Genomic DNA, 12536 nt, shown 5'->3' on the forward strand with positions numbered 1-12536 from the left:
CCCCCCCCCCAAAAAATTGAGGCTGTCCTCATATATGAAGGGGCATGATTTCTTTGCTTTGTAGAGCTTCCATTTCATATTTCTAGATATCTAAAACTTCAGGAGTTTTCAAACCATTGCATCATAATATGGCTGGAAGTGTACAGTTAATGGGATAATTACAATTTTCAAAATGTTCATAAAACTTGTGTTGCATAGCCTAGAAGACATACCACCTAAGGACTGCCAATGTATGTACAATTAAGTCACTACTACTACTACTACTACTGTTGACCTAAAACTATAGGGCTTTGCGTGATATTTTGAAATTCTTACGTAAGTATAGAAATAGCTTCCATTCTATGAGACTTTGCATTTTTCAAGCCAAACAGAGATGTAAGATAGGATTGATGAGATGTAAACATTTTTAATTCTGTAAAATGATCTAATTTTAAGGATGCAAGCAGAGGGATTTCTGACCTGAGAAATGGAAATTGCAAGTGGGTGTCATGAAAAACCTTGAATGGACAATGTGCCACTTAGTGATGAAAACATTCTTCAGTCCCCTTCCACTTATTAGTTGAAATAGTTCATACTTGTACAAATAAACTAATTTAGGAGATTTTTTGTTTCTACAAATCTTTGATGCTGAACATTGGGATTTCTTGATGTGATACACTTACTACATGTAGTAGTACTAATATCAGAGCTCCGAATCGTGCTGCGGAAAGTACTGGGTTAAATGTGACTTAGACTCTATCACCATTATAACTACGTGCACAGAGCCTGATCTGTTTTCAATAAATGCCTCTGTTTTAAAATTAATGCTTTGAAGCTTTACATTCAGTCTAGTACCATTTAAACTAAATTTGTCAAGCTCTTTGATTAATTTGTGCCATTATCTTTGGTAAGAGAAAGCAGACTTTACTATCTAACTGGTTGCATTAATGTTTTTGCTTGTGACTTAACACTTTTGGCAACTTAATTTTACCATTTTACATTTTGGTTTTTCATTTAGCCCCAAGTATTACTTGCTCTTTAAATGTTAATCCCTGCCAAAATGACGTACAATGCATGTATTCATCTGATAAACGGAAGGAGAGCAAGATTGTCTCTTTAAAAAATAAATAAACAGACATGAAGTCCAGTACCCATGGCTTTGAAGACTCTCTTTCTTGTACCAGTGTAGGTAGATCAAATTGATTCATTACTTTCAGGCATTGTTCTGCTACCTTAAGTGATGGCTCTTGGAGCAAGAAGTAAGTATCTCTTATGCAGGAATTCAGAATGGCTTGGTTAGGACAAAATTATGTTTATTTTGCTTTTTTTTTATCTGACTTCTTGCAGTTGACATATCTCATGTAAAATCAAACAAGGAAGTGGGGCAAAATTACATGCAGTACATCCTGCACAGAAGCTACTGAGCTTAGCTTGCATATTACTAAAGTTGAAATTTTGTTTAATGGTAAATTGGAGTTATTACAATAAAATAATGCAAAACTTTTTTTTTATTTTTGGTGAAACTGAAGTCCTGCAAATAAACTCTTACACTCAAATGTGGCTTACCCAACTGAAGTAATAGACACTTTAAATCATAATAAACCTAATTTAAAAAATCTGGCTGCTTTTGAAGTTTTTTATTTTTTATTAGCTTGCTGGAGAGTCGGTCACTCCATAATTCTAGAATAGAGGAAGGTAATTTGAAGAAGCAAAATCTTGATAGCTTTCCCTTTAAGCCTATAGAGACTTCTTAAGCCAGAAAATGTGATTTATGGGGTACCTGCTCATGAGCTTGTACTTCCAGGTTGATTTTTCTGTCTTCCCTTTTATACTAAGGGTTTAACAAATGCTTACAGCTTTTGTGTAGACTTAAGTGCTGCATACAACACATTGGCTTACAGCATCAGCAGAGTAAAATCTTGATTCCTAAGATCATAGGAAAACAGGGTTGGAAAAGACATCAAGTCATCTAGTCCAGCCCTCTGTTGAAGACCAGGATCATTCCTGATTGAACCACACTAATCAAACGTTTCTTCAACCTGATCGTCAAAAATTTCCAGGGACAGATTCCACAACTTCTTTAGGTAGCCTGGTCCAATGCTTGACCATCCTCAGAGTCAAAGTTCTTCCTAATCTCCAACCTCCATTTCCTATGTTGCAGCTTTAGGTTCCTACAGCTACAGAGAGAAGCTCATCACCATCCTCTCCATAACTGACCTTCAGGTATTTGTTAACAGTCTTCAAGCTTTTCCTCATGAGTTGTGCTTTCCAACCCTGTAATCATTTTGTTGCTCTCTGCTGGACTCTTTCAAAACTGTCCACATCCTTGAAGTGTGGGGCCCAAAAACGGCACAGTATTCCAGGTGAGATCTCACCACTGTTGAGTTGAGTAGAAGAATCATTTTCCTTGACTTGCAAATGACTCTCCTGTTAATACAAACCAAGATGCTGTTGGATTAAACCCCCCCCAAAAAGCTTCATATTCATTTTATGGTGTACTGTAACCCTCAGGTCCTTCCCTGCAGTACTGCAGCTTAGCTTAGCCACTCATTCCCCAGTCAGTGCTAGTAGTAGCTTGATTCTATAGAACTATGCATTTTCCTAAAAAATTTGGTTATTTAAGTAATCCTCAGAATGTTTTTAATTCTAAGCGCCCTAATCTTAACTTGTTTACAAAAGTTTATCTTCAAGTCTAACAGAAATCATTTATCAGTCTTATTCAAGTATTGCATAGATATTGTACCGTTTTTGAACGAGTCTTGAGGCATGCATTTATCTACAGTTCTATACCATGTACTTTGCATGGGATGTTCAGTTTGAAACTACTGGATTTGTGCTTAAGGAAACTTTTTTTGGATATGCACACATACATGAATATATCTTTAAAATAAAAAGATGCTTATTCAATCTGTTTCTTACAAAAGTTTTAATTATGAAAGCTAAATTTGATTGCCTCAACTGAGAAGTGCACAAAATTATTTAAATTAAACTCTATAACTTGAATTCCCTAACTTCCTTCATGACCCCACTTCTGATTTGTCCAAAAACTATTTATAATAGAAATTTGAAAATGTTAGTGTGGAACAGGTAATGATTAAAGAAATGGAGCGTATTGCTGCCTTATGCAATGAAGTTTGCTGCATTGGGTGGGGGTTGTATTGATTCCCTGACTCTAGTTAAGTTCTAGCTGTTTCTCACTTACCCCCCTGCCATCTTCATTTTAGTGAACTTCATGTCACTGAATCTACTATAAAGTTGTCTTTAAAAAAAAGCATGCATCTCCTTCCAGAATGAGATGTGTTTAGATAAGAAATTGTTAAAATGAGAACTTGACTATTACAGTTATCAGTTGTATGCTTGTTAACCCATTTTGTGGAAACTTGTTTTTTGAGTATTTAGAGTACAGCCTTCAGTTTAAAGCATCCAAGGCCACTTTTTAAATTTTGATCTGTATCTAAAAATTTCCTTTGCAATTATTTCTCATCTCTTCTATTGTGGGCACAATAGTCTATCACCATCTTCTTTATAACAACCCTTCAAATACTTGAAGATTTTGACATCTTCCTTTCCACCCCAACTTCCAAACTCAATAGTTCCATCTTACTAGACTCTCTTTTTTTTCTTTGCATTCCTAAACTTTTTTGCATCTTTCTTGAAGTGCAGTGCCCAAAATGGATGCAGTACTTCACATGAGACCTCACCAGTGCTGGAGAATCAGAAGTGGAAGAATTGCTCCCAATGATTTATACAATATACTGTTAATGCACCCTAGAATGCTATTGTCTTTTTTCCAGTATCCCACTGTGTGCTTTGATTTCATTGTATGGCAGTTTTGGGTACTCTAAAGAGGTAAGAAGCATTTCTCACTATTTTGATTTCAGTCTTGTTTTCACCTTTAGTATAATCACTTGGACTTTGTTGTTGGCACTTTGACAGGGAATTTACAGTGACCATGTCTCACTTGGGCTGGGAATATACTGTTTGAAACACCTGCCCCAGGTGTCAATGAGTTTCTTCAAATGAATGTTTGCAGACGGTCCTTGCTGCAGGAGAGGTTTTTGTAACTTGGACAGAAGCAGTCGTTTGGAAAAAAAAAAAAAAATGATGGGATGGTCTGGACAGATGTCTTGCCAATCCCTGTCCCTCCCCACGACACTCCAGCCACCAGCATATTCTGCTCTTTTTGATTCTTTTATGCATCTTAGCTCAACATCTCTCCCTTTCCCTTGACTTCCCTATGTCATCTACATCTGTTGCTCAAGTGGAACAACATTATGAAAATATCAATGTATCGTAAGCTCTAGTGTGACTTTGTCACTGTTTACCCTGTCATCTGTTTTGGCCAGAAGCAAGGACGGACCTATTGGCACCTAACTCATGGCAGGCAGGCTGCTGTTGAACCATGGATACCAGTGTAGGAATCATGCTGGTCTACTGAATCTTTGTCAGCTGTGTGCACTCTGCCCCAGAAACTTGTGATTTGTCCTAATGCTGCTACTCTGACTTTTTAAGAGCATTGAATCTCTTTGGCTTTAGAAACAACTGTTTTTTCTCTTCCCTAGCACCCATCATTAATTGGTTATTTTCCTAGGCTTTCAAAGAGACGTGAGAACCTCCTGCAAGTGCTTCCATTTTATTTTAATAGCTCCTTCCATAACACATGCACACGAATGTTAAAGCTAGTATGTTAACATATCAAAACTTCAATGTTCCTAAATATTTCAATCATTATCCATGTTGTATGTGACTTTTTGTCCTCTTCAGCTCGCTCTTGGTCATGCAAATTAGATAATTTAGCACCTTTCCTGTGCATTTTTCATGTATTGCAGATGTAGATGCTGAGTTCGTGATAACTGCATTCACTTTCACTAAACTAAGAAACTGCCACCATGTGGTGAACAAATGAAATGCCCCATTGACTAAAAGTTTAATAATTGGGAATCTCCTACTCAAGATAAATAGAGTATGTATTAAAAGCTCTAATGCATGAATGATGGGCGTGGGGGCAAGGTGAATTTGTAACTTGAAATAGATTTTGTGTCACGGGCATTTTACAGACTTTTGCCCAGCTTTAATGCAGAACAACTACAGTTATCTGTAATTTGTTTTAATTCCACAAGCTTGTTAAAACAAAAACCTAAAATTGTATTAACATTCTTTAGTGTGACTCCTCACACTAATCAGTAGGAGCTAACTTTTCATGATTCTACTCTTCTAATTGATCCTGAAGTGGAATGTGTGGAGATCCTGCTCTAATTCTGTTGTCAGAGTCAATATTGTGGAGGTGTTCTGTGTTCACATGGCACTGTTAGTGTAAGGTCTGAAATTATTCATCTTTCTAAACCTGGATTTCAGAGTCTGTTAGATGGACTGCTGTTGGATTGACCAGTGCATTCTTACAAGTTTGTGCCAAGGGTGGTGGGACTGGCATTAAAGAGGAATGGGTTACTTGAGAGATCTGATGTTGAGTGTTATTACTTCTATTCTGAACTAATTAAACATTTCAGCCTTTTGAAGGTTGTAACTATCTCTGAATTTTTTGGCTGTTTTAAAACTGAAAAGCAAAGAGGCCAGTTGGGTTCTTAATACTCCAATCTTTGATTTCTGCCATTAACTCTCCCTACTGTCTCATTGTCTATATTGTAGCTCTTGAGAGTTTTTCCTACTAGTCCAGAACACAAGTATTTATTTGATATGATGGGTCTACAAAGCCTAATTCAGTAGAGAACTATAAAAGTTCAAACAAGTGTCAAAAACCCTCTAGCTAGTTGGACTTAACAGGCTGGACCAATGCAGTGAGAGACCAACTTCTTTGTCAGTATAAATGGGCGGAGGTCCAATCAGTGACTCATTGATACCAGCAGACATGCTAGGGCTTTTCTTTGAGTGATCATTCATACAAATTCTGCTTATGGTGTGCACATGCCCCATGTACGTGAGTTGACTCTCTCCTTCCTCCCACTCTCTTTCTCCCCACACTCCCAAAAGAGGTGTTTGTTGTGGCTGCATCTGTGCTCTGTACTGTTCAGGCTGTCATAACCAAGTTATGCCATAACAGGCCAGCTGCAATCATTACTTGGTGCTGCTTTACTACCCATTATGCAAGATGGAAGACTAGCAGAGATGATGCTTCTGTTCAGCTACAGTGCCTCCAGATGAGGGTAGCCAGTTATTAAGATCTTCAGATAGAGTTGTATGCTATGAATTGGGCTTCTGGAGAAGAATAGAAGAAACTAGAGTCTCTTGTAATAGAAGAGAAGCTTATAGCCATGACTCGATCTTTTTATTAGCCATCCTCAGTAACACTAACACAGCTGCAAGGACCATGTTTGCTATTGCCATGGGATACTCACCCTGGCTTCATGCACTTGGCTTTCTTCAGAAAGTCAAGACAAACATAGAGGACCTTTGGGAAGAACATCTTTTCCCCCCACTAACAATGTAGTCACTCCATTAACTTAATGATAGCAGTGTGACCTTTTGGTTCTTAAACCTTTGCTGCTTTATCTCAGAGGAAATGCTTGCAGCAGACGCACCATCCCACTTCCCACCATCATCAGAGATGTGAATGCCACTTTCCCCATCTCACTAAATAGCAGCTAATGCTGCCCACTTCTGAACCTGGTGATATGGAACCTTTGTCTCTTGGGGATCCTCCACTCCTGTTTCTTTACAGAGACCCCACTGAACAAAGGCAAGAGTTTGATGCATTCATATAGCTAGAGAGATGCTCAGAATTCAAGGAAAAGGATTCTAATTTTCAATATTTCACAGTTCCAAGAAAGAAATGGAACTGGAAACTCAGTATCCATCATTGACATCTCAACATCCTTGTGTGTCATTTCAAATTCTGCATGGTCTTCCTAGGTATCATTTTTCTTTCAAATTTCCATTTACACAGCTTCAGATTTCTAGTAGGGACTTCAGACTTCTAGGACAGATCTTTCTGCTTGCTGACAGCTTTATACATCCTTGCCAAACCCCTGGCAGTAAGAGCTGCCCACTCACTCAGATTGGAATAGATGTACATTCTATGTTGGGTAATTGATTTGGTGGCTCTAGGGATTTTCTGCAACTCGAACCAGATGATTTTTCATTTAATTTCCTTCCTAAGCTTAAAGATCAACAGACACAAGTCTTGCCGAACCCTAATGCAATTCATAAAATTAATTGGAACTTTTTTAGATTTCAGAGTGGCAAAAGTACCTGCCCTGTTGCTGTTTCTGGATGACAATAGATATCTTTGTCTGAATCTCAGCCTGCTCATAAGGGCATGCCTCAGACTCTATGCACCTATATTCTGCCCATTCTGGACTTCACTAACACTCTTTAGGGATGGTTGAAATCTATTACCCAACAAGTACTCCACTGACGCATGCATCAGAAATGCCTTTCTCTTCAGACCAGTTGAATGGACCCAGTTCAGGTTTGCCCTAGTGTCCTTCACATTCTTCATACCCACAACTCTGGTAATAGATACCTCATTCTTGGGATGGGGAGCTTAACCCGTGCAAGACTCAGAGGTGGTGTTACACCTGTTAAGCTAAGCTGTGCAGAAATATCTTTGAGATCAGAACAATCTGCTTGGCAAGTAAGATTTTTCTCGTGTTTTCTGAGGCCCTGGCTACATGTTGCACACATTACAGAATTAACTGGTCAGTTGTGCAATACATTTAGACCAGTCACGTGTGCAAAGTAATTATCAAATGATAAGAAACAGCCAACCAGATATAAAGTTAGTGCTTGAAAATTGTGTAACAAATCTGGAGTTGGTTTCTATCCAACTTCAGTTTGAACATGTATCAGAGCCCTGAGTCTTACTGATATAGGTTGTTACAGGCAGAGGGCTGATATTTCTGATCTAGGAATGGCTTTGGTTGAGATGCATGTTGTAATGTCTAAATACATGCAGATCTGTAAACTGTTCAAGAAATCCAGAAATTAACTAGCTTTCATGTACAACCGTACTAAATAGCAGCAGTTCCATGGCAATACCATGCTGGTGCTGCCCTTTCTGATTTTTTTTTTTTTTATTTTATTTTATTTTATTTTTTAATTTAATTTAATTTTTTTTATTTTATTTTTAGGTTTTGTTTGTCAAGTAAGTGAGCAATTCAATGAGTGTTGGCTTTGAATACATGCATCCTAATAGACGGTGCCATGTTGGGTATGGTGCATCTCCCTACAGAGAGACATTCCATATGCATGCTTTTTTTTTGGTTCTGACTTCCATTGCATGTTCCATATTGAATCAAATGAGTACCTGATATTGAACACTTGATATGTAGTGGTGATGTTAGCATACACAGAACTAGGAAGCAAGTGTCCGCAGCAGGGATATGTTTTAGCCATTATATACTCTGCACTACATACTAATTCTCAGGAAGCTGGATTTCATATAACTGAGGTACAGTGGGAGAGGTACTTATGCAAATACTGCTTTCATTGAAGCTTTTTCCCCTGTGTGAGGGAGTTTACTGAATGAAATTTAATTACTTAAACCTGAAATAAGACTGCCTTTGTGTACAGATACAATATCCAAAGGGTAGGCAATGTTGCAATATGCTCAACATAGTCTATCACTTCAGGTCAGCAAGCTGCTTGCTTATATATAATGGTTATGTTATTTTGATGGGATGCTAGAGATCCTGGGTTCACATTCCATCCTGTGGCCTGTAAATTTGCCTGCTGTGCTGTTGGACATGCATGCTCTGGACAGTTTTAAATCTGCATTATGCAGATTTAAGATTTGATGATTGTAACGGTCATTGAATCTAAAATCTGATTCTGAAGTCAATGACTTCATTCTTAGTACTGACTGTAGCGGGGGGAGGGTTTCATCCTTCTGGAAGGCACTGGTGTTAAACTCTGTCAAATGTGATGGGATTAGTATCTTGTAAAAAAGAAAAAAAAAAAAGGCTTATAATTCATAAATAGTTTCAATTGGTCCAAAATGTTGATCTTTTGTTAAAAAAATATGGAGGTCTGGGTCACTTTGAAAGTATAATTCCTGCTGTGAGTTGAAATTGGAAGGAATGAATGTAAAGGCATTTCTTTCTAGGCATTATCCTGGCACTTAAGTAAGCAGAAATGGGCTTACATGGCATTCAAGAGTAATGTTTCATTCAGTGGTGCTGGTAATCTGAATGGAAGCACTATTTCTCTGATGACTGTGTTCCTTGCTGTTATGCCAGTCTTGTGCAATCAGTCAGAAATGTTTCAGTTTCTCTTAATAGCATGAGTTCTTCCTTTTCCCTTCCTTGTAGAACAGGCTCATTATATTGAGTCATTGATTTCCATCTAGATTAATTTAATATTTAAAAAAACCTGACGGCAAATGAATAGATCAGATGGAACAGCAGCGTTCAAACTTCCATCTTTGTGTAAAAAAACCCAAAAAAACCAAATCTGGATTTTTCCCTTATTTTGCAGCTGGATCCCATTTTTCACATAGTTAAGGCGCATCACGAGCCTTTTGTAGTAATTTTGACTTCAACAGTACAGTCTAGCAGTGCATCCCTCCAAACTATTGTGAGTGACCTACAACTGGGAAGTGGAATTTTAGGCTTGACGTTTGTCCTCTTCTGTACACCTTTATATGTTGGGAACCTCTTCCGCAAGAATAACAAGCGATTCCAAATGGCATCTGCAACCTTTACATGTCATCTTTAAGATGAGCAGTGCCTGGAGAGTAAAATTGTTGCTTATAATGAATTGAAGACATTAGCTGGCCAATATATGTAAAAGTACAGCTTCAGCTGGTACAAATCAGTGTAGCAATTGCAGTCAGTCAAGTTATGCTAAATTACATGAGTCTGAGGATCCATGAGAAGGGCCACCTCTGAAAGAAAGGTCAAAGACCTTCCTTTTCCATGTCCTTGTGACAAAGTATCTATTTGTCAAATTCTAGCAAATCTGCAAATTCTGCTAGGGCTGTGCCATGAGTGCTGCTGCCTCAAACTTGTAACCTCTGGGCTGTCAACTGTGTGCCTTAGCACCCATGCCACCCCAGCCCCAAAAGACTCTCCTGTGTACACATGGAGCCTGACCATTCAAACTTCTGATATAATATGAACCTAGATATTATCAGTTGGTCCCTTGCCTTCTTCCAAGTGCCCATTTTAAAAGTTCATTGCCTGTTACTGCCTGACCAAACACCTTAGAATTTAGAACCTAAGAAATCCCAGATTATGATGCTATTGTGATTGCATCATAATACATTTACTTAGCATCCATTGGTAATAAGTATTTTAAGTATCCTTAACAGTGTTGTCAACTTTTCCTGATTCCTCAGAGGTGTATTATACAGATGAGAGAGAGAGTTGCTACATGATCATGTGAGGTTGGGGAACAGAATTTAGAGAGGTATGTCTTCTGTTCATTCCCATTTTACACATAGGGACTTGAATGCTTTAATCTTTACAGTCCTTGTATTTTCCTACAGAATATTTTATAGGGTAAGTTTCTCTCTACTGTTAGGGGTCTTTCATCAAGCTGATTTCCAGTCCTTGGCTCCTTACCAAAAAGTATTTGAATCCAGAATGGATTTTGTTTTGTTTTTTTTTGTTTTTGTTTTTGGGGTTTTTTTGGGGGGGGAAGTTGTATTAGGCATCTGTCCACTAAGGCCTAGACTGACATGACCAGCTGATCTTGATCAGTTAACAAAACAGCTACCAGATGTGATCAACTTCTGAAACCTTCATCTGTGCACAGGGCGTATTTGGAAACTTCCTTCAGCTACTTTTATATTTCATTGCAGCCTATATCTACAACTCTTCCTGAACAGGAGACATCAGAAAGCTAAAAGAAGATCCCAGCCATTCTAGATGACTTGTGAGGTCCCTTCCCGCTTCACTTTTCTAAGGCCCCTAATGCACGTTACATCTATTGTGCAATTAACTGATTAATTTCACAATAAATTTAGACATGCGACATGTGCAAAGTAATTGTGACACAGTAAAAATGGCTAGCCATAAAAATGGCCAATGAGCTGTAACATTTTTACTTGAAAAGGGAACTTTTCATAGCTGGTTTCTATCAAGCTTTAATTTTTGAAGATGTGGCATGTCACACACAGGCTTATAGTGTTTGACCAGGACTTTCAGTATCCCAAGGTAGACTGCTCTGCCTCCCTCTCTCTCTCACCTCCCCTTCCTGCAAGGGGTCTGATGCCTAACTGCTGCCTCAAGTCCCAGTTGCAGGATATTTCATGGCTCATTGTCACTCCTCTCTTCCTTCAACCAGCCTTCAAGTTGCATGATTTGCTTGTCTTACATGGGGAGAGATGGGGGGGATGGAATTTTTTCCAGAAAACAGTGGCAGGACAAGTACATATACACAAGCATCTTGCAAGGTCCCTGGAGAGTTGAACCCTGCCACTCCTGCCCTCTCCTTCCCTCCTCCCCCCCTGCCCTTCACATGGACTCCCTGGATGTGCGTAAGGGCTTGGGGTGCAGGTCCTTCTCCCCTGGGGAGTCCAGGTGGCATCTTATTCCCATCACAGATGAAGAGGAATGACAGCCCCTGTGAGCAGCTCTCCAGCTTCCCTTTCTGCTGAGCACTAGCGCAGCAAGTTTCCGAAATGCTTCCCCCCCCCGCCCTGTGTAGCTTACTCTTTGAATATGAAGCATGTCACTTGGCATGACAGATTCTATTGAGTGATATTGCCTGTTGCTTGATGGAAGTAACATCTGTCAGGGGCCCAAGAGTGCTACTACTATTGACAACATAGGATACTGGCTTCTGTGCAAATGCAACCCAGTGGTGAATGCGAGTGGCAGGTCTCCCTTTGTGTAGACCCCTGGAAACTAGTATTTGTGGTACCTACAGCTTTTTTAGGTGAAGTTTTATTTTAGTTTATGCTTTTAGTTCTGGGTATCCATGATTCAATCTTCAGTGTGTTGGCTAAGAGGTGAGCCGTAACATATACTCTTTCCTACAATTCTGCCTACCTGTTCCAACAATGCTACTGAGACAACACTGTTTCCCAGACAGAGGCCATAACACAGGGAAGGTACATGTTTGTAAAACTGCAGTGCTAATGTACTCTAACTGTCCAATGTATTACTTGCTTGCTCTAGAATGTAATTCAGAGATAATGAAGACAACGTCCCCACCCTGAAGAAATTATAATCTGTATTCCCGGCTGGAGTTTGTGATCAGAAAGCCTCTGGACTGTGTTCTAATATCTCTTAATTATGGTACAGACCAGTTTGGCAGTGGGTTTTGGCAAAGGCTGCTATTCCTCATGCAAAATTTTGGTAATCAAGGTCATGTATATCTTATGTTTTGTCTTGATACTTCTACATTTTCAGTTTTAAAGAATCCCTGACTTACACTGAAGGAAAGAACTGGAAGTTATTTGCCATAAATTTCCTGCAGAAGTGACATGCAAGAATGTTAGACATCTGTTCCCAAATTGTTATGTGGGAAGTATATGCAGATGAAGTTTAAATTTATGTTTTCCAGAAGGTTAAGTTTGATGTAGGGTATAACTAAATCCAGCTCTAGGAAATGAACAAGGCATAGCTAGACAGAAGCAAGATAAAAACCCTGTG

This window comes from Crocodylus siamensis, chromosome 12 (genome assembly GCF_052110815.1).
Source record: "Crocodylus siamensis isolate JL-2025a chromosome 12, ASM5211081v1, whole genome shotgun sequence".
In the NCBI taxonomy this organism is placed as follows: domain Eukaryota; kingdom Metazoa; phylum Chordata; order Crocodylia; family Crocodylidae; genus Crocodylus; species Crocodylus siamensis.